Source organism: Passer montanus, unplaced genomic scaffold, assembly GCF_014805655.1.
Source record: "Passer montanus isolate IOZ18808 unplaced genomic scaffold, ASM1480565v1 scaffold38, whole genome shotgun sequence".
NCBI classification, from domain to species: domain Eukaryota; kingdom Metazoa; phylum Chordata; class Aves; order Passeriformes; family Passeridae; genus Passer; species Passer montanus.
In genome coordinates, this window is record NW_024368596.1 from 4,531,188 (window position 1) to 4,543,195 (window position 12,008).

Here is a 12,008-nt window from a genome sequence, read left to right on the forward strand (position 1 = left end):
AGTTCTGGGGTAAGCCTTGGTTGAAAGAGGGAGGGCAGCTAACCAGAAATGCTGTTAACTTCTACTCTCTATTATGTGTAACACAGGAAGGCTGATGTTGGATTTGAATGCTGGAAAACAAGTAAATCAAGTAAAGGTCTGTTAAAAAATAGAATTTAAAATTGACAGCAGTACCTAGTATGGAGTTACTTAGATGAAAGAGGAAAAGGTACTTTCATGGCAATTAATGGTCCACAGTTAAAAGCTAGATGATTCTGATTTGTTCAATAAAACCTATACATACATTTCCTATTTTTTCTCAGTACATATCAGCCTGCTGTCTAATAACACAACTGCATTTAACAATTTAGATGGAATAGTTTTTCTTCCAAAAATTCTATTCAGTGAATATGAGGAATTTGGGCCAATTTTGTTGACCTTCTGTACAGGAGTGATAAACATTTTCATAAAATGAAGCCACTTTGATTCTAGTCCTGTTGTGGAAGTTTCACACCTAGGTATTCCAAGGAAGATCTGATGATTTCCTAGAAGATACATAGTGATTTTTCATCAGTACTGTGTTAGACATATTTTCTGTTGGTTGTGAGAGAGTCCTTGATTTGGTGAATGTGCTGTAATCTCATTGAATCTCAGAGTGCTCAGCACTTGGTAGGGCAGGTCCCTGCCAATATGAACAGTTCCTTTCTCTGCCTGGCATTTCCTTGTCAGTGATAGCACTTGGAAATATCTGAGTCTGTTATTTTAAGAACATCTGTTGTTTCGTGTCACAAACCATGGCATTTTTCAACAGGAGCCAATGATAAGTTAGAATCCAGTTTACCAATTAAGGAAGAAATGGAGTAGTCTTTTCTTAATACAGTACACTTTGAACTAAATAGTGTGCAAGTGAAAGTACAATAAAACAGGAGAAATTAATATCCAGTACAGAGAATAATTGTTTGCTCTTCCATTAGACTTTTTACTTATATTTGTGATGTTTGGTTATGCATGTGGCCAAAAAAATAAAAAGAAACTGCTTAAGTTGGCAAAGTCCTTGAAAGAAGTTGTTTGAAATAGCGTGGGTGTTTTTTTCTCAGGAGGGACAGCTGTGCTTAGCTAGCATGTTGTAAATTTTAGCACTAATCTTCGTTTCATGAATTGTTGGGTTTGCTGTTCTGAGTGATAATGTTCAAGGTTGGATATTAAGTTACTAAGAATTTTCTAGTAGTGTTTTCTACATTGCATGTACAGCAACTTTTCATGTCCTGGGTAGGTGCTGTTTGTGTAGTGTAGGTCATCCCTTATCACACTATGCCTGACAGCTAAGAAGTAAATGAACTCAGAGCACAACTTAGGACACTTTGAAAGCTTCAGAGGAGTTATTTGCTGGTATGGTTTCAACTATTACAGTGTCCATTCTGAGCAGTAATTCCTTTTTTGTTTCTTTTTCTTTTCCTTCTTTTTAATCTTGTTGGTTTTTTTTGGTAAAACTTACTTGGATTATGGTGGCAGCTGGTTCATAAGTGAAAAGCTTCACCCTCTGAGTCCTCCATGTCTGAGCAATTCTAACTGCACAGCAGTGGAATCAGGCCTGAGGGACTGCTTGAGAGGATTTATACAAACAGGTCATAAGATGTTGATTTCAGTGAAATGTTGTGATTTTTATCTCCTCTGTATTGGTTTCTCTGTTTAGGTGACATCTGTCCATTATTATCTCTAGTGGGTTTCAGGGAAGACAGAGCAAGGTAATGCCTTAAGCAGAATGGATGTACTCCTACAGGACAACTTTATTATTTTACAGACTAACTTCTGTAAACATACTTGCTTGGACTTCCAGAATTAAATAACTGTTTATTTAATATTTTGTCAATTTTTTAAATGTTAATTGGCTTAAGATTTCATTTTAGCTGCGTTTACTTCCTGAGCTGCTGAGAAGTCCAGGCAGTATGGCTTTAGGTTGGACGGGGGTAAAAGGGGACTAGAGGGTTAAAATTTTTAACAAGTCCCCATTTCAAACAGTTGCTTGCAAGGGCACACACACCTATTGATAAAGATCTATGATGCCTTTGGCATGAAAGACTTCTGAAGATTATATTAAGTAGGCATTTTGGTTCTAAATTGCATCAGACTCCACAATCTAATTTTGTAGATAGTTTTAGTCTTTCTGATGACAGTTTTTCCTTTGCATGGTTTAATAAAGACTGAAAAAAATATTTCTTCAAATTTCATGTCAGGTTCTGTGAAAAACTGGACATCTGAAGGTTGATGTTGAATATGCTCAGTATATGCCTTTTCTTATCTGTAAAACAGTCTGAAAATAAAAGCCTTGTTTTCTGTCCCCCAACATATAAAATAATATGTGAAACAAAAAAATCTCAAAAAAAGTTTTACTTGCATAGAGGAAAAAATGAAATTAAATTAGTGTTTGCATTATTTTCTGCTTGAAGAGTTGTGATAATGATGTCTCCAAAAACATATTTTCAGTGTTTTTAGCTGTTGCTAAGAATAGTTTCCTTTTGTCTCAGTTTTTCCTTCCCTTATCCAGTACTAGCAAACCAAGACATTTGGTTCTGTTTTCTAATATATCATTCTAAAGTTCATACTCTGCTTAGTAGCCTAGAAACACACCTAAAAAAATTAGGATGTTTGTAAATAAAATTACACATTTATTCTGCCAGTTCTATGTTTTGTCCTTTTTTGGTTTCCTGGGAGAAATGTTTGCAGCACACTTTGTCTCAGATTTAATCAGTACCTATTCCTCAGCAAACATACACTTACCCTGTCAAAATACTGCATCAAACTATACTTCCTCAGATCTGTTTAATCTAGATAAATGTTATAAAGGCTTTTTGTCTTTTCCCACTCCAGGCAGGTAAGATTATCCATAATGAAGATTGTACATTTTGTGTTGGCAAAAGTTTGCAAGATCCACAGTTGATGAATAGAGATCTGCTCTGCTCAGAAGGGTTACTTGAAATTAAATAGTCCTAACAGTAAATCAAATACATGACTACACAATGGAACTACTTAAATTTCCTTTGATATTTTACGGTTGTTTACCTCAGTTTATATTTTCTCACTTCTCCTTTATCAGTGTCACTGGGAAGAGAAGTTGTCACGATATGCCAGGGTCTTCTCCAACGTTCAGAGCACAGCCTTTTTTGGTTTCTCAAGTTGCTGTGTAATTTCCATGTGGCTCAGCTGTGTGTGCTCTGCAGTGAGTGTGCACTGTGCTTGCTGGGCTGCCTGCAGGGGAATCCTTGAGCAGAGCAGTTGTGCCCTGCAGGGAAGGGCTTGACTGCTGAATTACTACAGGGGGTTGTTTTACCATGAAAGGACAGGTTGCTTGAAAGCCTCAGTGAAATGAGAAGGGCAGCCCAGAAAACAAAGCAGAACCAACAGCTGTAATAGTAAATACAACATCCTGTTGTGCATGTTATGTGCTATATCTATAAATGAAAGTGTGGTTATTCTGTGGCAAAAAAGCCACAGGTTGATTTTACATCTGGGATTCATCAGATAAACCAGAACCCTCAGGGTCCTGAGTGATCATCTAAAACTGTGGACTGGGGTGCTGTGTTTGTCCTGCACGTGTGTCCAGCCAGGTTCAGAGATGGATCCAGAGCCTCTCCCAGGGGCTATGCCATTGCTGCTCTGCAGAGCAGCAGGGCAGAAAGGCACACTTTCATTGTGAATTTTTCTGGGTACTCTCTTTGAATTTCCAAGATGGGATGAGCTCCCCTCAGAGCTGTTGTGTGAATGTGAAGTAAGAGAGGGATTGCTGAGAATGTGCAGGAGCTGCACCTCTCAAAGCAGCCCAGACACACTCAGCTGAGAGCAGGGAGCAAGCAGACTTGGCTGTAGCTGTTTATACGGCTTGGGCAGAATTTGGAAAGGGTGTTATTTCTGTTACCTAAAAGACTTGAATTCCCTTGTGTCCTCCAGCCCCTTCTTACTCTTCTCTGCCTGATCTGAAGCTGTTCTGTCTCTTCCTTGTACCCTTCACCCCTACTATTTGTATCTGCATTTTGGGATTGCCTGCTTTTGTTCGCTTCCAACTGATGGACAGGTGTTTTATTTGCTCCCATGGGTTTGAAAAAGCAACTTTCTTGGGAATACTGCTGGGAGTAAAACTTGAAAGGCCCCCAAATAATCTGTTGGTGTAGATGAATTTTTTTTTTTTCTGTAGAAAACCTGCCTGGTCTCTGCCTGCCTTTTTTTTTTTCTTCCTTTTTTTTTCTTCCGTCAGCAGCCAGAGCCTGCAGGCATTTGGATTCACATGCTGCTGAAATCCAGGCTCCTGGGTCTTGCTACAGAACTTGAAAGGTGTGCCCAGATCTTTCTCCAATGTCAAAACCATCCTTTTTTTTTTTAAATCCTGGAAAGACTAATTTTTCAGGTTTTCTTTTTTCCTAGCCTTTGTTCCATATGGAATGAAAAAAATGTATGAAATGTAGTATTTCCAGTAGATAAAATTTTTGCCCTCCCTGTCTCTTCCCAGAGATAGTTTGTTTGAAAAATACTTTGCAGGACCACCAGTGTGTTTGTAGAGAACATCAAGATAAATGTGTTTATAGATAATCTGTGTTTAGAAACGCAGGTTTCTAAACACATATGGTTATTTTCACCAGTGTGATAGGAGGGGCTCATCAAAGTCACTTTACTCTGTACAACTATAGTTAGAAAAGGGAATTACTTTAGTAAATCCCTGGTTGGTTATGTAAGACTGCTTGCATGATGATATAGTATCTCAAATGCATACTCTTGGTTTTTAACATAATTTACTTTTATGATTTTCCACCTATTACTTACTCATTTTAATTCTGATATTTTTATAGTGTTGGAAAATTCTTAATTGCCAACTGATTTATCCTCTGCTAGGGACTAAATGGGAAGCCTTTGGACTTCAAAGGGCATTTAGACTGCATTTGCTGCTTGGATGGGCCTTTTATGCAACTTTTCTTTTGCAGAGTTGTAGGGCTACAGACAAACAGCATGTCTGAATTTTACTCTTATTACTTTTAATTTGTTTGCTTTGTTAAAGGTGCACACAGATGTACATACAATTTTAAGGATGTACTAATAATGGATTATTTTTCATTTTAACATTGAACTGATGTTCTGATTTATCAATGACATTTGTGCTGGCACAAGATGTTTGTGAATGGTACTGATGTCCTGGTGGTGTTCTACATTTCTCAAAAAGGATAAATGACCAATCAAGAGTGCAAAGTTGTTAACAGCCAAGAGTATATGGTTGTATGCTCCTGGGACATGTGGAGACTTGATAAGTCCCACTCCCTGAAGATAGAAATAGTACACTAGAAATAGCATAGAGGATAGAGGAACAGCTCCAAAGGTATTTACTTTTTTAAAAAACAACATTTTTTCTTAATTATGTTTACTGCTGTGGTGCCCAAACATCAGTGAACAACAAGGACCCATTGTGCAAGGACACAAACATAGTAGCACACATATTTTTCCCCTAAAGGAGAGCAATTTCTCTGTGATTCTACTCTTTGAAGTATTTTGTGGGTGGAGCACACAGTGCCTCCCTGGTTTCTTTTGTGATTTAATTAACCAAGAACACGCTATGTGCATGGTACTTTCCAAAGCTGATGTAGTAAATCTTTCCTAGAGGACTTAAAACACAGTGGGATGTCTCACTGTGCTGTTTGCAGTGGCTTTACTCTGTTCTTGCTTCAGTCAATGACAAAACCTCCAGGGAAATTAGTGAGGATGCATCCACATCCAAGCCAACTCTTATTTTCAGGATCACAAAATGCAAGGGAACAGAATGTCTACAGAGATAGAGGCTAAAGAGTCAATCATGTTGGTACTACAGCAGGTAGTCTTCTGACAGTTCCAGGAGATGACTGCTTATGTTTTTTATTTAGATACTCTCTAATTATATAGACTTTCAGCTGTTTGGGCCTTTTGGCCCTTCTGTAATGTATGATGAAGATTGTCTATTTAAAAAATAGGGTGAAAACTTAGGTGAGAGCAGAGGGGTTGCTGAGTCATTTATCTGTCCCACCCCAAAAGGAGAGAGAGACCTTGGTGTAGATATTGTAAGTGAATGGGAAAAGATGGGTAAACTTTATACCCGTCGCTAACTTTTGCTGCTCATGAGAGTGGTTCTTGGCACATTCCACCATCTGCAGCTGATGTGTGCTACTGATTTTGGAAATTTAATCTGGAGAAGTATATTAGTAATCTGAACAGACAAATACTGAGTCTGTAGCCATTAGTTTGGGATACAGGCATAGCTAATTGTTTTTGTGTAAAATAGACATGCCCAGCCCATCTGTGTATAAATTCCTTTATTAATGACAAGCTTCAGCAGCAATAATCTCTTGCTACAGGAACATTATTAAAGGAAACTCAGTTCTTAGTCACTCATTTTCATTTTCAAAACTGTAGTCCTCTGGTAATTAAGCATGGGACATCAGAGTTTCTTAATGAAGGGCTTGATAATGTGACCAGCAATTTGAATACAAGGCACTGTGTGAGATTATTTAGTGCAGATTTGGAGTCCCTGCTGCAGTTAGGAGGAGTGTTTGCATTCCCTCCCCAAAATATGGACTTTGTAGAGTAAGAATTATTTGTCAGAATAATGTGGTGGTTGAAGTTGTCCCAGACATTTTTATCACATACCATGTTGTGGGATGGGGATGCAGGAGCTTTCCTCTGTCTGCATTCTGGAAATACTAGAGGTATAAAAGTGGATGTGGCTCATCAGGATTATTTCTGTCACTTTGCTGTGGAGAAAAGTTGCCGTCTAGGTTTTTTCAATGTCTGTGCAAACGTGCATACCTGGGCATTCAGTGCTGAGGGCAGCCTTTTCCTAATCTGACAAGGAAGGAATCTGGAATATTCTAAACATTTTATTTTGTCCAATGGGCTAATCAAGAGAAACGTGTGCCACATTCCAGCTAGAAGCCACATGAATATTTATTTAAAATAAAAGTGTCAGATAAAAGAGGGATTTTCACACAGTGTTTTGGAATAGCACTGCTTCTCTTATAGTTATAAAGGTATTTTCATCTTTCTCAAGGTGATTATTCCTAAAGAAGGAATTGTGCTGTTTGGTTTTTCTTTCCATGTCATGTTCAGAGTGATTTGTGGCAGGGAAGGGCAGTCTGCTGTACTGCTTTGGTCTTTCTGGAAGCTGAGGCAAATCCAGGAGGAGCTAATGCATATCCTTATTTCTTTGCAGGATTGTTCTGTGCTCAGGGAGGTATCCTGAGGGTGTTTCTGAGGCCTTCTCTGAGCAAAGCCAGGGTGTGCCCAAGTTCATCTCTGTTTAGCAGGGCATTCAGCTGTGTTCTTTGGTCTCAATGATATCAGAATTAAGCATGGAATTGTAGAATTGATTGTTTTGGTGTTTTTTTCACTAAAGATATGTTTAACAGGGTACAGCAGTGTGCAGCCTTGTTTTTTGGAAGGCCATGTTTTCATTAGGGAAATAAAGTAGTAGTTAATTTGTAAATAAAGTAGTTAATTTGTAAATAAAGTAGTAGTTAAATTTGTACTAATGTGGATATGTGTGCCATATGTGCACAAACAGAGCAGACCTGGGGGATTTTGGTTATGTATATTTTTTTTTCCCCACAAGTTGATTTACTTTGCTTAGGAGAGACTTTAATGGAAGAAACTGGCATGAAAATAATTGAAACCAATGGTATTCCTTTGAACAGGACTGGTGATGGCTTCAGTGACCTTGGTGGTTACACAAGTTCTTCAACAATACCTTGAAGGATAAAATCAGAACAGCAAAGGACTAGACTCCAGAGCAGTGAGGTTTGACTGGCTGGAACTCCCGGTTTGCAGCTTCCATCTGTGTTTCAGACAGTGTTTAATGCTGAATCAGCTGAGCCTGCAGACCAAGTTGTCCATGTGAAGAAATGGCTCAAAACCCCCTGGCTCAGAGGCTCAGCCCATGGCAGCTCCCTGTGCTCATCCTGCTGTCACTGTCTCCCCAGCAGGAAGATCAAGCATCCTCCTCTCAGCTGTCTCCCACACACAAGGCTGCATTGACCCCTAGTGTGTCTTCCCTGGAGAAAGCTGTTACAGATGAGAGATTTTTTTCAGCTGACTCAAATCCAAAAGATACAGAGAGGGAGTTTAGTAGATAGCTTTGGTGTGGGAGGTCAGATGCAGCTCCTACCTTCACTTCTTAATCCACCCAGCATTTTACCACAAGTATTACTAAAATTGTGGCCAGATTCTACCAATATTTTCCTTGGGTTTTGCTATTTAATAGTCAGCTCTGGAGCTTCATTTTGGAAAGGTTTTTAACAGATGGCTTTGGGGGCATTTTACTTTTTGAAAATAAAATGCAAATAAAAAATTGCTGTCATATTTTCAAAGTATGTGGTCTGTGATATGTACAAATTTGTAGGATGAATCACAGTGGACACATGCCAGCTTGCCTTCTGATACGTACTTTGATGATAAATATTGTGAGCATCCCTTTAGGTGAAGGTTTTCCTTCTCTAGTAATTTTGTTAGAACTGTTTGCACAGTGGAGGAGCTGAGCCATTTTTGGGGCTGATGTCCTGAAGATGGAGCTGTTCAGAGCCAGGTCCACGTCTGTTAACATGGAATAACCAGTATGTGACATTCCTGCTCCTGTAGTGTTTGGAGACCAGTCATTTCTGTGGGACTATAGGAAGAACAAGGTGCTTATTCAGGGTGAGAGAGGGGCTTAAAGCCTGACTTTGTGTGGTTTGTGAGTTAGTATTTAAACTGCAGTCTCTTCCTTTTGAAGGTGTGGTTTTTACACTCTAATTCTGCTAGAGGCAATGAAAAATCCTTTTCCAGGCTTTTCACAATTTTACAGCAGATTTTAACACAGCAGATCATAGGAGAAATTTGCAGGTGTAGAAAGCAGAGACCTTAAGGACTGCTTAAGTTGGGAAGTTACTGGAGACAAGTGTTGCGGAAAAAAAAGTCATCCCTGTCATATCTTTTTATGCAAGTTAGAGATTCTTTCACTTTCTCTTTTATCATCAACTTTTTTTTGTCATCATCCTTTTTTCTTCTTTTATTGTGACTATGCTCTTTTTTTATCAGACTTTACACACTCCAATTTTGTGTGCTACTATTCCTTAGAATCCATTCTTTACTAAGATTTTCCAATTTATTTGCCCATTTCCACCACTACTACTTTAGCTTTCTCATTATAAAGATGATGTTTTTAACTTTTCTGCAGTCCTTCCCTAAAACATTCTCTCAGCCTATTCCTCTGGCTTAATTTTCCTATCTGATTGAAGTCGTTGTCTTCAGATGACATTTTTAAGTCTTCTGCAGCTGATCCTTTGAAACAGAGGAGAAGTTTTGATCCAAATGGAGCCCAGCTCTTGCATCTGAGCTGTGCTTCCTGGAGGTCTCCCACTGAAGTCCTTTGTTAGATGGTTTACTCCTACTTGCTCCTCCTACAATTTTTGTATTTGCAGGCAGGTCCTTCCAGGTCATGTACTTTTATTCTGTTGCCTTGTATGTTGCTCTAGAGAAGCTGGAATGAACATTCTGGGACACCTCTTGTGCCATCACAGCTGTGAGGTCTCTTTACTCTTTGGCTCCAGTCCAGAACAAGCTGAAGTCAATGGAAAGATTTGAATGCCACTGCTTCTTCATGAATCAACTGTGCATAAATGCTTGATAGAAGTACACCAGAAGCACAAGAGGAAAAGCGTCCTTACAATTGACAAGTACAATTACAAGTGACTCTTGGTTTTGAATGTCTTTTAATAATAGTTTCTCACTTGTATCAATACTTCTCAAATAGAGTGGGTTTTTTCTACATTGAAATCATGGTACTGATTCTTGTGTAAGTCTGAAATAACTCAGTTAAAATCAGGATGTATGTTACTCAGTTGATATTATGGCTTTTAAATCTCAGAATATGTGTTTTTGTAACAGTGCTGCTATTTTGTTTTTTGTTTCCAAGATCTTGGTCTGCTTCCATGCAATGAAATGAAAATGGTTTCATTAATTTATCTTATAGTGCTGGAGTGTACCAGTATAACTAATAATCTTTTTTTTAATTTTTTTTTTTCAAGAGCATATTAATCAATCTGAAATGTAGAGCAGTAGGAAAAAAATCCCTTCCCTGAATACATGAACAGAACAAGTATGACAGGGTCATGTTTACATGGTCAGGTTACAATCTGTCAATGTTTGAATGACCTTACATTCATATATTTGAATGAGAAAATGTATTAACCTTTTCAGAAGAGAACACTGCTGTCTAGATCTTATATGCAACCTTTAGAGTTGTGTTCACAAATATTATGCACATGGCTGTTTACGATTTAAATAGTCATGGAGTGTCTGATGTCAGCTACTTCCCCTAAATAAAATACTCAGGACATGTTCACCTGGTTTGGAGCCAACTGGCTTTGATTTGCTTCCTTTCCAAATGCTTTCATTCATAAGTGAAGAAAGTGATCCTCATGCTGTGAAAAAGAAACCTAGAAGTACATGGTGAACACAGTTTTACACAAAATAGGGACATACTTTCAGTTTTTCACAAAGCTCAGTGAAAGCTTTATTCAGCTTCCTATAAATTAAAAAGCAATATTTCTTTTGACTTCAGTGGGATTTTGACTAGAGCCATATTTACTGCACTGCATCAATGATGGGAGCAGCAGGAGCCCGTGGGATAGAAAAAATCATGGATATTTGTTCAGTCCTCGGCCACTGGGGAAAGACCTGACTGCCACCAGAGGCAGGGGATTCGTGCTTGGAGACAGTGACTGTTGCAAGGCAGTGACCTCAGAGGGATACAGGGCTTTGGTGAAAGGAAACTTTGGCACTGCTCACTCCTAGGAGCCATGGACAGAACCATGGGCCCCGAGGGCTTGTGAAAGTGACTCCTGGAACCAGGAATAAGCTGGAGAAAAAGATGATTGCAAGTTTAAATCTCTGAAGAATTCAAGGTTGAATAAGTGTCTGGGAAAGCATAATCTGGCTACCTGGAGGCATGAAGCTGTGTGTGAAGAGTTTAAATGCAAGGTTAAGTGTCAGGAATAGAGACAGGCATTGCTGAGCAATGGGTTCAAATGTCCACTGTGAAATGGGCATATAAGCTTGGGAAAATATGTATCTCAGTGCACTTTACTCTAAAAACAGGTTCACAAAGAAATGACCTGTCAACAGGGTGTCCATTAGGATAGGGACCAGTTTTTATGTACTGAGCTTTTGCTGTTGCACATTGCAGACTCAAGTTAATGGTGAACATTCTTTGAGCAGAAAGCTTGGAGATGCTCTTAGAGTCTAGTCTATAACCACTAGATGCATTTTGTCTCCTTCTCTTTGCTTTTGGGTAGTTTATAGGCTGGCTGGTAATTTTTGTTTTGTTAGCTGTTTGGGTTTTTTTTTAACCTCTACTTCATTCTTTATTTTCTGCTGCTGAGTTAGAATTGTCTGTGGTGCATTTCCTGTTATGGTGCCTCTCCTGTGGTGCCTTTCTTCAGTTCCAGTTTTGTGTTAGATCCGGCCATAGGATTTTAATGAGTAGTCCAAAAGCCCCATATCTAATGGGGTCTCATCTGAACAAAGATGCCAAAATGTCTGCAAAGTGGTTTCATAGGATTTTTTTTATACTTGGTGCCTCTTAGAATTGCTTGAAGGTTGTTATGACTATTTTAGAGCAAGAGACAACACTGCTTTCTGGACAGGGAAGTATGGGAGATTGGATTTAAGGCTTGTTGTTAATATCTGTTCATTCTAAGTCCAAAGGTGTTTAATTTAGCAAAACAGTATAAACATCAGTATGTGTAGAGGTTTTTATTTACCTTCAGCAGAACACTGATCAAGTGATGTCAGACTGGTTACTTTCCTTGAGAAAGCTGATTCAAGAAGCTCAAAAGTTGAGAAGCTTGCATGAATTGTCTTTCATTTTTCACATTCCTCACTGTCAGGAAATTTTAAAGGCTTTAAAAATATTTCCTGTGAATGCTTTTAGTAAGGAAATTTGTGGCTCCAGTCTGAACTTGTTTTGGCGTTCAGTTTGATCACCT

General features: G+C 38.7%; 1 protein-coding gene across 2 annotated transcripts in view; it reads left to right on the forward strand.

Annotated features, from left to right (window-relative positions):
* Window positions 1-12,008, forward strand: part of COL4A6 (collagen type IV alpha 6 chain) — a 111,864-nt gene that overhangs the window by 26,052 nt on the left and 73,804 nt on the right. The window lies entirely within an intron of this gene.